This window comes from Scyliorhinus torazame, chromosome 5 (assembly GCF_047496885.1).
Source record: "Scyliorhinus torazame isolate Kashiwa2021f chromosome 5, sScyTor2.1, whole genome shotgun sequence".
Lineage (NCBI taxonomy): Eukaryota > Metazoa > Chordata > Chondrichthyes > Carcharhiniformes > Scyliorhinidae > Scyliorhinus > Scyliorhinus torazame.
In genome coordinates, this window is record NC_092711.1 from 126,073,948 (window position 1) to 126,086,900 (window position 12,953).

Consider the following 12,953-nt stretch of genomic DNA (forward strand, 5'->3'; position numbering starts at 1 on the left):
ATAGGCCGAATGGCCTACACCCGCTGCTAATTCTGATATTATTATTCTTCTGTTCTTCGGATTGCCACACATGGAAGTAGCACCTTTCCCCTCTGGAGGGGCCTGTCAATCATCGAGACAAATGATTTTCTCTCCTGGTCACCGGGAACCTGAAGCACCGCCTCTGTGACGTCATCAAGATGGCCCCTCAGCCGCGCTGCTGAACAAAGATGGCGGCCGTGGAACTGGGCCTAATACCGGATAAAAACTCCGCAGCTGCAAACGCGGGATTTGCAGGGGGTGTTTATGAAGCCTTTACTCCTCCTCACCCCGACTCCCGGCTCCCGAAGCCTTCACTCCTCCTCACCCGAGTCCGCCTTGCCGACTCTTACCGCCCGAAAGAGCCACTACCGCATTCGCAGACCTCCGAGCAAAATGACATTGCGCATGCTCCAGATACAGCCCAGCATTGCGTCTGCGCACTGGGCTCCGGGGAATGAATAGGGCACATCCACAGCCGCAGGGAATGTTGCGTAATAGCCGCACCATTGAAACAGTTAATACAAAATAACTTGGTCACTAATTGCGAAAAATAATCAAATAAATTATTGTCAATGGGTATTCTGCTATTCTCCATTTCTCATAATGCTTCAATGCTGCTCTCCTGTAGAACAATGCAAAACTTAAGGTGTTTTTTACCCAATGGGTCCTTCCTCTCTCCTCCCCAGGGGATGCAAACTCTTGATGGGTTCAATTCTAGAATAAGTCATTCCTCCATCTTCTCTCTTGTTTTCTAGAATGATCCAGCACAGATGGAAGTCACTCGGCACATCATGACTTACTGACTTTGTACAAGAGATACCACTTTTCCTGGTTAAATTCCATATTCATAGAATTTACAGTGCAGAAGCAGGCCATTCAGCGCATCGAGTCTGCACCGGCTCTTGGAAAGAGCACCCAACCCAAGGTCAACACCTTCACCCTATCCCCATAACCCAGTAACCCCACCCAAAACTAAGAGCAATTTTGGACACTAAGGGCAATTTATCATGGCCAATCCACCTAACCTGCACATCTTTGGACTGTGGGAGGAAACCGGAGCACCACGGTAGCATTGTGGATAGCACAAATGCTTCACAGCTCCAGGGTCCCAGGTTCGATTCCGGCTTGGGTCACTGTCTGTGCGGAGTCTGCACATCCTCCCAGTGTGTGCGTGAGTTTCCTCCGGGTGCTCCGGTTTCCTCCCACAGTCCAAAGATGTGCGGGTTAGGTGGATTGGCCATGCTAAATTGCCCATAGTGTCCGAAATTGCCCTTAGTGTTGGGTGGGGTTACTGGGTTATGGGGATAGGGTGGAGGTGTAGACCTTGGGTAGGGTGCTCTTTCCAAGAGCCGTTGCAGACTCGATGGGCCGAATGGCCTCCTTCTGCACTGTAAATTCTATGATTCTATGATATTCAAACTCAAAGGGGATAAAGCCCCTGATCCAAATGGATTACATTCACATATATTAAAAGATTCGCAGAGAGAGATATTACTGCTCATATCTAATAATTCATTAAAAAGGATCAGTTCTAAAAGACTGGCAGCTCAGTAATGTAATTCCTATAATTAAAATGGTGGCCAGAACATGCCCAGGAAATTATGAGACAATTAGCATCACATTGGTAAATAATCGAATCCTGAGTAAAGGAGGGAACTTTTAAAATCTGGAAAAGATAAACATAACAATGAATAATCAATATGGATTTCAAATGGGAAAATCTTGTCTGACCAAAGTTATGTGTCTTGCTGCTTGTGCGTGTGCTGCTCATCATTAGGTGTAAGAAACCTTCCTCCCCAATGTGGTTGCTTAGAATTCCATTGATTTGAATGGTACGATTAGAGTCAGAGTTTTTCCAGGAGTGAAAGAGGCGCTTTGACCCATCGGGTCTCCACCAGCCATCAAGCACCTATTTACTCAAATCCCATTTTCTAGCACTTAGTCCGTAGCCTTCCATGCAATGGCATTTCAAATGTTCATCTAAATACTTCTTAAATGTTGTGACGTTTACATTCTCTACCACACTTTCAGACAGTGAGTTCCAGATTCCCACCACCCTCTGGGTGAAAAAGTTTTTCTTTGCACCTTATAAACCTCCTGCCATTACCTGAAATCTATGCACCTGCTTATTGACCCCTCCGGTAAGGGGAAAGTTTCCTTCTATGCCCATTGGTTATTGACTCTTCCACTCAGGGGAAAGGTTCCTTCCTATTCACCCCATCTATTCACCACTAATTCACTCAATAATTTTATATACCTCAATCAGGTCCCTCTCAGCCTTCTCTGCTCCAAGGAAAACAAACCCAGCCGATCCAGTCTCTCTTGTTAGCTGAACTACTCCAGCCCAGGACATCCTGGTGAATCTACTCTGCATCCTCTCAATTGCAATCACTTCATTCCAGAACTGCACACACTACTCCAGCTGTGGTCTAACCAGCACTTTTTACAGCTCCATCATACCCTCCCTGCTCTTATAGTCTATGCCTCAGTTAATAAAGGCAAGTATTCCATATTCCTTTTTAATCCCCCTATCTACCTGTCCTCCTGTCTTCAGGGGCCGATGGATATGCCCACCAAGGTCCCTCTGATCCTCTAGGGTCCGACCATTAATTGTTTGTTCTCTTGCCTTGTTTGCAGATTCTTTACCCAGCGCAAAACTGCAGGCTGACGGTGTGCTGTGTAAAACCTGACATTCCACAGGCCCCACTTTCCTGGAACAACATGAAGAATCTGTTTAAAGCCACAAACAGAAAGGTCCAGTTTTCTCCTGGAGTCGGAGACAAATCAGTTTTCAAAATGATGCAGAGTTTCAGCCAATGAGGGAGATCCGGGCTGAGCCCCGCCCCTCATTCACTCCGATTGGTTGGGGGACCAGCTGCTCCCGCTCGGTTCTCCAGTCCCGCCTCCTATTCCAATTGGCCCGGAGCTGCCGTCAATCACTCCCAGGGCATGGTGGGCTGGAGCATGCGCAGTCCCTGGAGTAGCTCCGGTTGAGGCGGTTGTTCGGAAATTCTCAGTCGATCTGACACCGCCGGGTAAGTCATGAGGGAGGGATGGAGGCGGCGGATGTGTCCGGCGGCTTCATAAAAACTCCGTTCAGGCTCCAAGCCCCGAATACGAAGCTCGGATACAGCAGCTGAACCGCCGAAAGCTGCTCGGGCTTTTCCCCAACAGTCCCGGGTGGACGAAGTGTGGGGCAGGGCGCATGCGTACGGAGCGAGCGCCCCGGCGTTGCCCCGCCTCCCATTCATTCTGATTGGTTGGAGGACCAGCCGCTCTCGTTCGGTCCCTCAGCCACGTCTCCTCTCCTTTGCACTCAAATCAATGAGGACTCTGATCTCTGGCAAGGAAGGAAACCCTGGCAGGTGGGCGGGGAGGATGCACAAACACCTGCTGGAGGACACAAACCCCCAATAAGACCCATTGATTTTATTGTCAGTCTGCAGATAGGAGCTGGAGAACTGAACCCAGGCAGAGGAGAGGGAGGGAGAAAACTGGGAGTGGAGGAAAGAAATGGTGCAGATGGGTTTGGATTTCAGCCCAGGGAGGAGGGAGAGAGAGTGGGACGGGGATTTACAGCTTTGGGGGTACAAGAGAGGAAAAAATGTTCCAGAGAAACTAGAATTGCGTTCAGAATTTCTATCCTGGACTGACAGTGATGGCTTTTGTAAACTCCTTTTATAGGGGGTTAGAATTGGAGAAGTTACACATCATAAACTCAATCCAACAGAAAATTTGTCTCTCTGTGATTTCTATCCTGCATTGACAGTGATGACTTTTGTAACATGAGATTACAGCTCTCAGGAAAGATTAAATGGAGAGGGGCCTTTTTTTTAATCGAAAACAACAAATTAAGCAGTGGCCTGATAGAAATCTTTAAAATTATCAGTAGTTTTGAGAGGGGCGATGTGAGAGAGTCTAAAATTAGTGACCACCAATAAACAACAAGTCATAAACACAAGATAGTTACGAATAAATCCAAGGGGGCAATTTGGACAAATTTTTTATCACAGGTTTAGAATGTGCAACTCATTACCATGGAAAGGAGTTGAGGAAAGTGCTGAGATGTTTTCAAAAGGAAACGGGACAAGCACATGAGAGAAAACGGAATCAAAAATCAGCTGAAAGGCTGAGATTTGATAGGTGGAACAGTCGGAGATGTGTGCAGAGTATGGACAGCAGCAGAATCTGTGACAGAATGGCCTGTTTGTGTCTTATATATTCACAGTAATTCAATGTAATCGCCTTTAACAGAATATTTGCAGATGCAAACATCATGTTGAGATCTGACAGAGTCACTTGATTCATCAGGACCGGCCTTTCAACGTGGAAGGAGAAATGTTTGTCTGTTTTGTCTTTCGGAAAAAAATTCAAAAATCACTGTGATTGGAAAAGCAGCGAGACACAGACATCTAAGTAATTTTCCACAGTTAGCTGGAACTGAGTTTTAGTCAATCACACAGCATGATATTAAATTGCAGCATTTACATCAGGGTGACACCGTACTGTGGCTTCAACTGATGATCCAAGTTGGAGAGACATAAGGACATTTGCACCATAGGAATCAAGAAGCAGCAATAGGACATTCTGCCCCGTGAGCCTGTTCCACCATTTAATAACATCACGGCTGATCTGACAGTGACCTCAAATCTGCATCCCACCTACACCTGATAACTTGTCGATAACCATGGAGAAACCGTGGAAATGTGGGGACTTTGGGATGGGATTCAATTACCCGTCTGAATTGGAAACTCATCGACGTATTCACACTGGGGAGAGGCCATTTACCTGCTCCGTGTGTGGGATGGGATTCACTCTGTCATCCCACCTCCTGAAACACCAACTTGTTCATACTGATCAGAGACCGTTTAAATGTGCTGACTGTGAAGAGCTTTAAACGTAGAAAGGATTTACTGACACATCAACGCACTCACACTGGGGAGAGGCCATTCACCTGTCTGGAATGTGGGAAGGGATTTAATGATTTGTCAAACCTCCGGGTTCACCATCAGGTTCACACTGACCAGAGACCGTTTAAATGTGCTGACTGTGAGAAGAGCTATAAAAGCAGAAAGAATTTACTGATACATCAACGCACTCACACTGGGGAGAGGCCGTTCACCTGCTCCGTGTGTGGGACGGGATTCACTCAGTCAACACTACTCCTGAGACACCAACTTGTTCATACTGATCAGAGACCTTTTAAATGTGCTGACTGTGAGAAGTGCTTTAAAAGCAGAAATAATGTACTGTTACACCAACGCACTCACACTGGGGAGAGGCCATTCACCTGTCTGGAATGTGGGAAGGGATTTAATGATTTGTCAAACCTCCGGGCTCACCATCAGGTTCACACTGACCAGAGACCGTTTAAATGTGCTGACTGTGAGAAGAGCTATAAACGCAGAAAGGATTTACTGACACATCAACGCACTCATACTGGGGAGAGGCCCTTCACCTGTTCCGTGTGTGAGAAGAGATTCACATGTTCATCCGACCTTCTGAGACACCAGCGAGTTCACACTGGGGAGAGACCGTACACTTGCCCCGTGTGTGAGAAGAAATTCACTCGGTCATCCGACCTGACTTCACACCAACTTGTTCACACTGATCAGAAACCTTTTAACTGTTCCGACTGTGAAAAGAGATTTAAAAGAAAACCAAGTCTGCAGAAACACCAGCGAGTTCACACTGAAACAGAATCATAGCATTTACAGTGCAGAAGGAGGGCATTTGGCCCATCGAGTGCACCGGCCCTTGCAAAGAGCACCTTACTTAAGCCAACTTACCTCCAAGCTAACCCATAACCCCATCTAACCTTTTTGGAGACTAAGGGCAATTTATCATGGCCAATTCATCTAACCTGCACATCTTTGGACTGTGGGGGGAAACCGGAGCACCTGGAGGAAACCCACGAAGATATTGGGACAACACGCAGACACCGCACAGACAGTGACCCAAGCCGGGAATCAAACCTGGGACCCTGGAGCTGTAAAGCAACAGTGCTAACCACTGTGCTACTGTGTCATCCAAACGTGGGAGCGGTACTTGGGAGAGGCTGTTCAACTGCTCCGTGCGTGGGAGGAGATTCACTCAGTCAAACAACCTGAACTGACATCAGCAAGTTCACAGGCAACAGCAGGGTTTAGATTCAGCTGTTGTTGCTGCTGTTAGTCACATCCAGGGCTGAATGATGCCTGGACGTCTGTTTCCAGTGGGGCTCCACAGTTTTCCAGTATATATCAATGATTTAGACTGAAATGTATGCACCACGATTATACAAAAGGTGCTGATGTGTTTTAGACAATGAGGGAGAAAGCCACGGACTGGGTCAGGTGGACAGAAAAATGGTGAATGGAAATTTAGATACTGAGAGGTTAGGAAAACACTTCAGTTAATTCCCGATAAAAATAAGGTCACTGATTCGTGGGGAAGCTACAAATAATCCTTTTTTTAAATTCAGAGTACCCAATTATTCTTATTTTTTTCCCAATTAAGGGGCAATTTAGCCTGGCCAATCCACCTAACCTGCACATCTTTAGGTGGTGGGGGTGAAACCCATGCAGACACGTGGAGAATGTGCAAACTCCACACGGACAGTGACCCAGGGCCGGGATTCAAACCCGGGTCCTCAGCGCTGTAGTCCCAGTGCTAACCACTGCTCCACGTGCTGCCCTAGCTACAAATAATTCAAATAACTTTATTGAACAGTTCTCAAATGGAAAGGCACTTGACCACATTAAAACTAAGGATCTGCAAGACGTTTGATCTAGCAAGTCATATTTAGGGCAAGATTATAAACAGAGGGCATTCATTTAAAGTGATTAGAAAAAGAAGCAATGCTGCGCAAGGCTAGGAGAGTGGGCAAAGAAGTGGCAGATGGAATACAATGTCGAAAAGTGTGAGGTTATGCACTTTCGAAGGATGCATAGACTATTTTCTAAATGGGGAAATGCTGAGGAAACCACAAGCACGAAGGGACTTAGGCGTCCTTGTTCAAGATTCTCTTCAGGTTAACGTGCAGGTTCAGTCGGCAGTTAGGAAGGCAAATGCAATGTGTTCATGTCGAGAGGGCTAGAATACAAGACCAGGGATGTAATTCTGAGGCTGTATGAGGCTCTGATCAGATACCATTTGGAGTACTATGTGCAGTTTTTAGCCCCGTATCTTAGGAAGGATGTGTTGGCCTTGGAAAGGGTCCAGAGGAGGTTTACAAGAATGATTCCCGGAATGAAGAGCTTGTCGTATGAGGAACGGTTGAGGACTCTGGGTCTGTACTCGGAGTTTAGAAGGATATGGGGGACATCTTATTAAAACTTACAGGATACTGCAAAGCCTGGGTCGAGTGGACATGGAGAAGATGTTTCCACTTGTAGGAAAAACTAGAAGCAGAGGACACAATCTCAGACTAAAGGGGCGATCCTTTAAAACAGAGTAAGAAGTCTTACAACACCAGGTTAAAGTCCAGCAGGTTTGTTTCGACTCACTAGCTTTAGGGGCACAGTTCCTTCCTCAGGTGATGAGGAAGAATTAAAACAGATGAGGAAGAATTTCTTCAGCCAGAGGGTGGTGAATCTGTGGAACTCTTTGCCACAGAGGGAGCACGGTTAGCACAATTGCTTCACAGCTCCAGGGTCCCAGGTTCGATTCCCGGCTGAGTCACTGTCTGTGCGGAGTCTGCACGTTCTCCCCATGTGTGCGTGGGTTTCGTCCTGGTGCTCCAGGTTCCTCCCACAATCCAAAGATGTGCGGGTTAGGTGGATTGGCCATGCTAACTTGCCCTTAGTGTCCAAAAAGGTTAAGTGAGGGTTGCGGGGCTTGAGTGGGTTGCTCTTTGTAAGGGCCGGTGCAGACTCGATGGGCCGAATGGCCTCCTTCTGCACTGTAAATTCTATGATGAGAATGCCGTGGAGGCCAAATCACTGAGTGTCTTTAAGACAGAGATAGATAGGTTCTTGATTAATAAGGGGATCAGCGGTTATGGGGTGAAGGCAGGAGAATGGAGATGAGAAAAATATCAGCCATGTTTGAATGGCGGAGCAGATTCGATGGGCCGAGTGGCCTAATTCTGCTTCTATTACTAATGATATGAAGAAAAACATTCTGTGCTGCATGTGGGATCATGAATGCACTGCTCAAAAATGTGGTGGAGGCAGATTCAATTGATGCCTTTAAAAGAGAATTGGACAACTATCTGTTACTATCAGATCAGCCATGAGCTTATTAAATGGTGGAGCAGACTGGGCTGAATAGCCAACTCCAGTTCCTTGGTCACCTGTTCGTATCTTTTGAGGAGAAAAATATCTGCAGAGTTCAGGGCCAATGACAGCGGATTGTGTCTGTTGCAGAAAGTTGACACAGATACTTTTTGTTGAGTGCCTTTGTTTTGTGCTGTCACCTTTCTATGCCACTGTGTTATGAGGGAAATGCAGAGCACCAATGCAAGAGAGGCAGATTGCTCCCTCGATATGGATTGGATTGGATTTGTATATTGTCACGTGCATCGGGGTACAGTGAAAAGTATTATTCTGTGAGCAGCTCAAACAGATCATTTTGTATATGAAAAGAAAGTAAACTAAAAAGAAAATACATAATAGGGCAACACAAGGTACACAATGTAAATATATAGACAAAGGCATTGAGTAAAGCTTACAGGAGTGAATTATTATTTTATTTTTAAAAATATATTTTATTCAAATTTTTCGGCCAAACAAAACAGTACAAAGGTTTTTCCCTTTTTACAACAATAAAACAGTATAAATAACAGTGACCGTTTTTAACAAGTAAATAAATAATATATAAACTAAATGGCAACTGCCATAACAAAAATAATAACTCTCCCAAATAATAAAATCAAACAATCCAATATACATAACCAAGTACAAATATCTATACAAAAACACCCCTGAGGACCCACCCGAGCCCTCCTCCCCCCCCCCTCCCCCTGGGTTGCTGCTGTTACCTTCCCATTTCCTTTATCGTTCTGCGAGGTAGTTAATGAACGGTTGCCACCGCCTGGTGAACCCTTGAGCCGAACCCCTTAGTGCAAACTTTATCCGTTCTAGTTTTATAAACCCTGCCATGTCATTTATCCAGGTCTCCACGCCCGGGGGTTTGGCTTCCTTCCACATAAGCAATATCCTTCGCCGGGCGACTAGGGACGCAAAGGCCAAAACATCAGCCACTCTCGCCTCCTGCACTCCCGGCTCTTCTGCAACCCCAAATATAGTCAACCCCCAGCCTGGCTCGACCCGGACCCCCACCATCTTCGAAAGCACATTCGCCACCCCCACCCAGAACCCCTGCAGTGCCAGGCATGACCAAAACATGTGGGTGTGGTTTGCTGGGCTTCTCGAGCATCTCCCACACCTATCCTCTACCCCGAAAAATTTACTGAGCCTTGCTCCGGTCATATGCGCCCTGTGCAAAACCTTAAATTGTATCAGGCTAAGCCTGGCGCACGAGGACGAAGAGTTTACCCTACTTAGGGCATCTGCCCACAGCCCCTCTTCAATCTCTTCCCCCAGCTCTTTTTCCCATTTTCCCTTCAGCTCATCCACTATGATCTCCCCCTCGTCTCTCATTTCCCTGTATATATCCGACACCCTACCATCCCCCACCCATGTCCCCAAAATCACTCTATCCTGAATCTCCTGCGTCGGGAGCTGCGGGAATTCCCTCACCTGTTGCTTCGCAAAAGCCCTCAGTTGCATGTACCGAAATGCATTCCCTTGGGGCAACCCATATTTTTCCGTCAATGCTCCCAGACTCGCAAACGTCCCGTCTAAGAACAGATCCCTCAGTTGCACAATCCCAGCTCTCTGCCATGCTCTAAATCCCCCATCTATTGTCCCCGCGACAAACCTATGATTATTTCTTATCGGGGACCACACCGAGGCTCCCGTCATTCCCCTATGCCGTCTCCACTGCCCCCAAATTTTCAGTGTTGCCACCACCACTGGACTTGTGGTGTATTTCTTCAGGGAGAACGGCAACGGAGCCGTCGCCAGTGCTTGTAGGCTGGTTCCTTTGCAGGACGCCGTCTCCAATCTCTTCCACGCCGCTCCCTCCCCTTCTCCCATCCACTTACACACCACTGAGATATTGGCGGCCCAGTAGTACTCACTTAAGCTCGGTAGTGCCAGTCCCCCCCTATCCCTGCTACGCTGCAAAAATCCCCTCCTCACTCTCGGGGTCTTCCCAGCCCACACAAAACTCATGACACTTTTCTCGATTTTCTTGAAAAAAGCCTTCGTGACCATCACCGGGAGGCACTGAAACACAAAAAGGAATCTCGGGAGGACTACCATTTTGACCGCCTGCACCCTACCCACCAGTGACAGGGGCACCATGTCCCATCTCTTAAAATCCTCCTCCATCTGTTCCACCAATCGTGTCAGATTAAGCCTATGTAAGGTTCCCCAACTCCAGGCTATCTGAATCCCTGAGTACCGGAAATCTCTTGTTACTCTCAGCGGTAAATCATCTATTCCCCATCTCTGCTCCACCGGATGCACCACAAACAACTCACTCTTCCCCATATTCAATTTGTACCCCGAGAATTCCCCAAACTCCCTGAGTGTCTGCATTATCTCAGGCATCCCCTCCACTGGGTCCGCAACATACAGCAATAAATCATCTGCATACAATGATACCCGGTGTTCTTCTCCTCCCCTGAGTACTCCGCTCCACTTCCTGGAGCCCCTCAGTGCTATGGCCAGGGGCTCAATTGCCAATGCAAACAGTAACGGAGACAGGGAACACCCCTGCCTCGTCCCTCTATAAAGACGGAAGTAGTCAGACCTCTGCCTGTTCGTGATCACACTTGCCACCGGGGCAGCTGTACCCATCCAATAAACCCTTCTCCAAAACCAAATCTCCTCAACACTTCCCACAGGTAGTCCCACTCCACTCTGTCGAATGCTCTCTCGGCGTCCATCGCCACCACTATCTCCGCCTCCCCCTCTGGTGGGGGCATCATCATCACCCCTAGTAGCCTCCGTATATTCGTGTTCAGCTGTCTCCCCTTAACGAACCCAGTTTGATCCTCGTGGACCACCCCCGGGACACAATCCTCTATCCTCGTCGCCATCACCTTGGCCAGGAGCTTAGCATCTACGTTCAAAAGGGAAATGGGCCTGTAGGACCCACACTGCAGCGGGTCTTTTTCCTTCTTCAAAAGTAACGATATCGTTGCCTCCGACATCGTCGGGGGCAACTTCCCCCTTTCCTTGGCCTCATTAAAGGTTCTCGTCAAAAGCGGGGCCAATAGATCCATATATTTCCTATAAAATTCCACCGGGAACCCATCTGGTCCCGGGGCCTTCCCCGCCTGCATACTCCCGATCCCCTTTACCACCTCCTCCACCTCAATCTGTGCTCCCAGTCCCGCCCTCTCCTGCTCCTCCACCTTCGGGAATTCCAGCTGATCCAGGAAATGCATCATTCCCTCCTTCCCTTCCGGGGGCTGAGCCTTATACAACCTCTCATAGAATGCCTTGAACACCCCGTTCACTCTCTCCGCTCCCCGTTCCATCTCTCCCTCCTCATCTCTCACCCCACCTATCTCCCTCGCCGCTCCCCTCTTCCTCAATTGTTGGGCCAGTAGCCGACTCGCCTTCTCTCCATCCTCATACTGTACACCCTGTGCCCTCCTCCACTGTGCCTCTGCCTTACCCGTGGTCAGCAGGTCAAATTCCACATGTAACCTTTGTCTTTCCCTGTACAGTCCCTCCTCCGGTGCCTCTGCATATTGCCTGTCCACCCTCAGAAGTTCTCTCAACAATCGCTCCCTTTCTTTACTCTCTTGCTTCCCTTTATGTGCCCTTATGGATATCAGTTCCCCTCTGACCACCGCCTTCAACGCCTCCCAGACCAGTCCCACCTGAACCTCTCCGTTGTCATTAAGCTCAAAGTACCTTTCGATACACCCCCTCACCCTTAGACATACCCCCTCATCCGCCAATAAGCCCATATCCATTCTCCAGAGTGGGTGCTGTTCTTTTTCCTCTTCTACCTCCAGATCTACCCAATGTGGAGCGTGGTCCGAGATGGCTATGGCCGTATACTCCGTCCCTGTCACCTTCGGAATCAGTGCCCTTCCCAGGACAAAAAAATCTATCCGTGAATATACCTTGTGAACATGGGAGAAAAATGAGAACTCCTTACTCCTAGGCCTAATAAATCTCCAGTGGTCTACTCCTCCCATCTGCTCCATGAAGTCCTTAAGCACCTTGGCCGCTGCCGGCCTCCTCCCGGTCCTGGACCTCGACCGGTCCAGCCCTGGATCAAGCACCGTATTAAAGTCTCCCCCCATTACCAACTTTCCCGCCTCCAGGTCCGGGATACGCCGCAGCATACACTTCATAAAGTTTACATCATCCCATTCGGGGCGTATATGTTCACCAGAACCACCGCCTCCCCTTGCAATCTGCCACTCACCATCATCTACCCCCACTGTCCGCCACTATGGTCTTTGCCTCAAACAGTACCCGTTTCCCCACTAAAATAGCCACCCCCCTATGCTTCGCATCTAAACCCGAATGAAACACCTGCCCCACCCATCCTTTACGTAGTCTGACCTGGTCTGTCAGTTTCAGGTGCGTCTCCTGCAACATAGCCACATCTGCCTTTAATTTCTTAAGGTGTGCGAGTACCCGTGCCCTTTTAATCGGCCCGTTCAGCCCTCTCACGTTCCACGTGATCAGCCGGGTTGGGGGGGCTCTTTAACCCCCCCCCCCTTGTCGACTAGCCATCCCCTTTTTTAACCCAGCTCCTCACCCGGTTCCCACGTACCCGTATATCCCACCGACGGTGCCCTCCCGTCTCGACCACCCCGCCCCATAACAGCTCCCACTTCCCCTTAGCAGCAGCAACCCAGTTAACTCCCCCCACCCTCCGCTAGATCCCCCTCTAGCATAGTTACACCCCCA

General features: G+C 48.3%; 1 long non-coding RNA gene across 1 annotated transcript in view; it reads left to right on the forward strand.

The window, feature by feature from the left end:
* Positions 1-12,953, forward strand: part of LOC140421854 (uncharacterized) — a 514,775-nt gene that overhangs the window by 362,944 nt on the left and 138,878 nt on the right. The window lies entirely within an intron of this gene.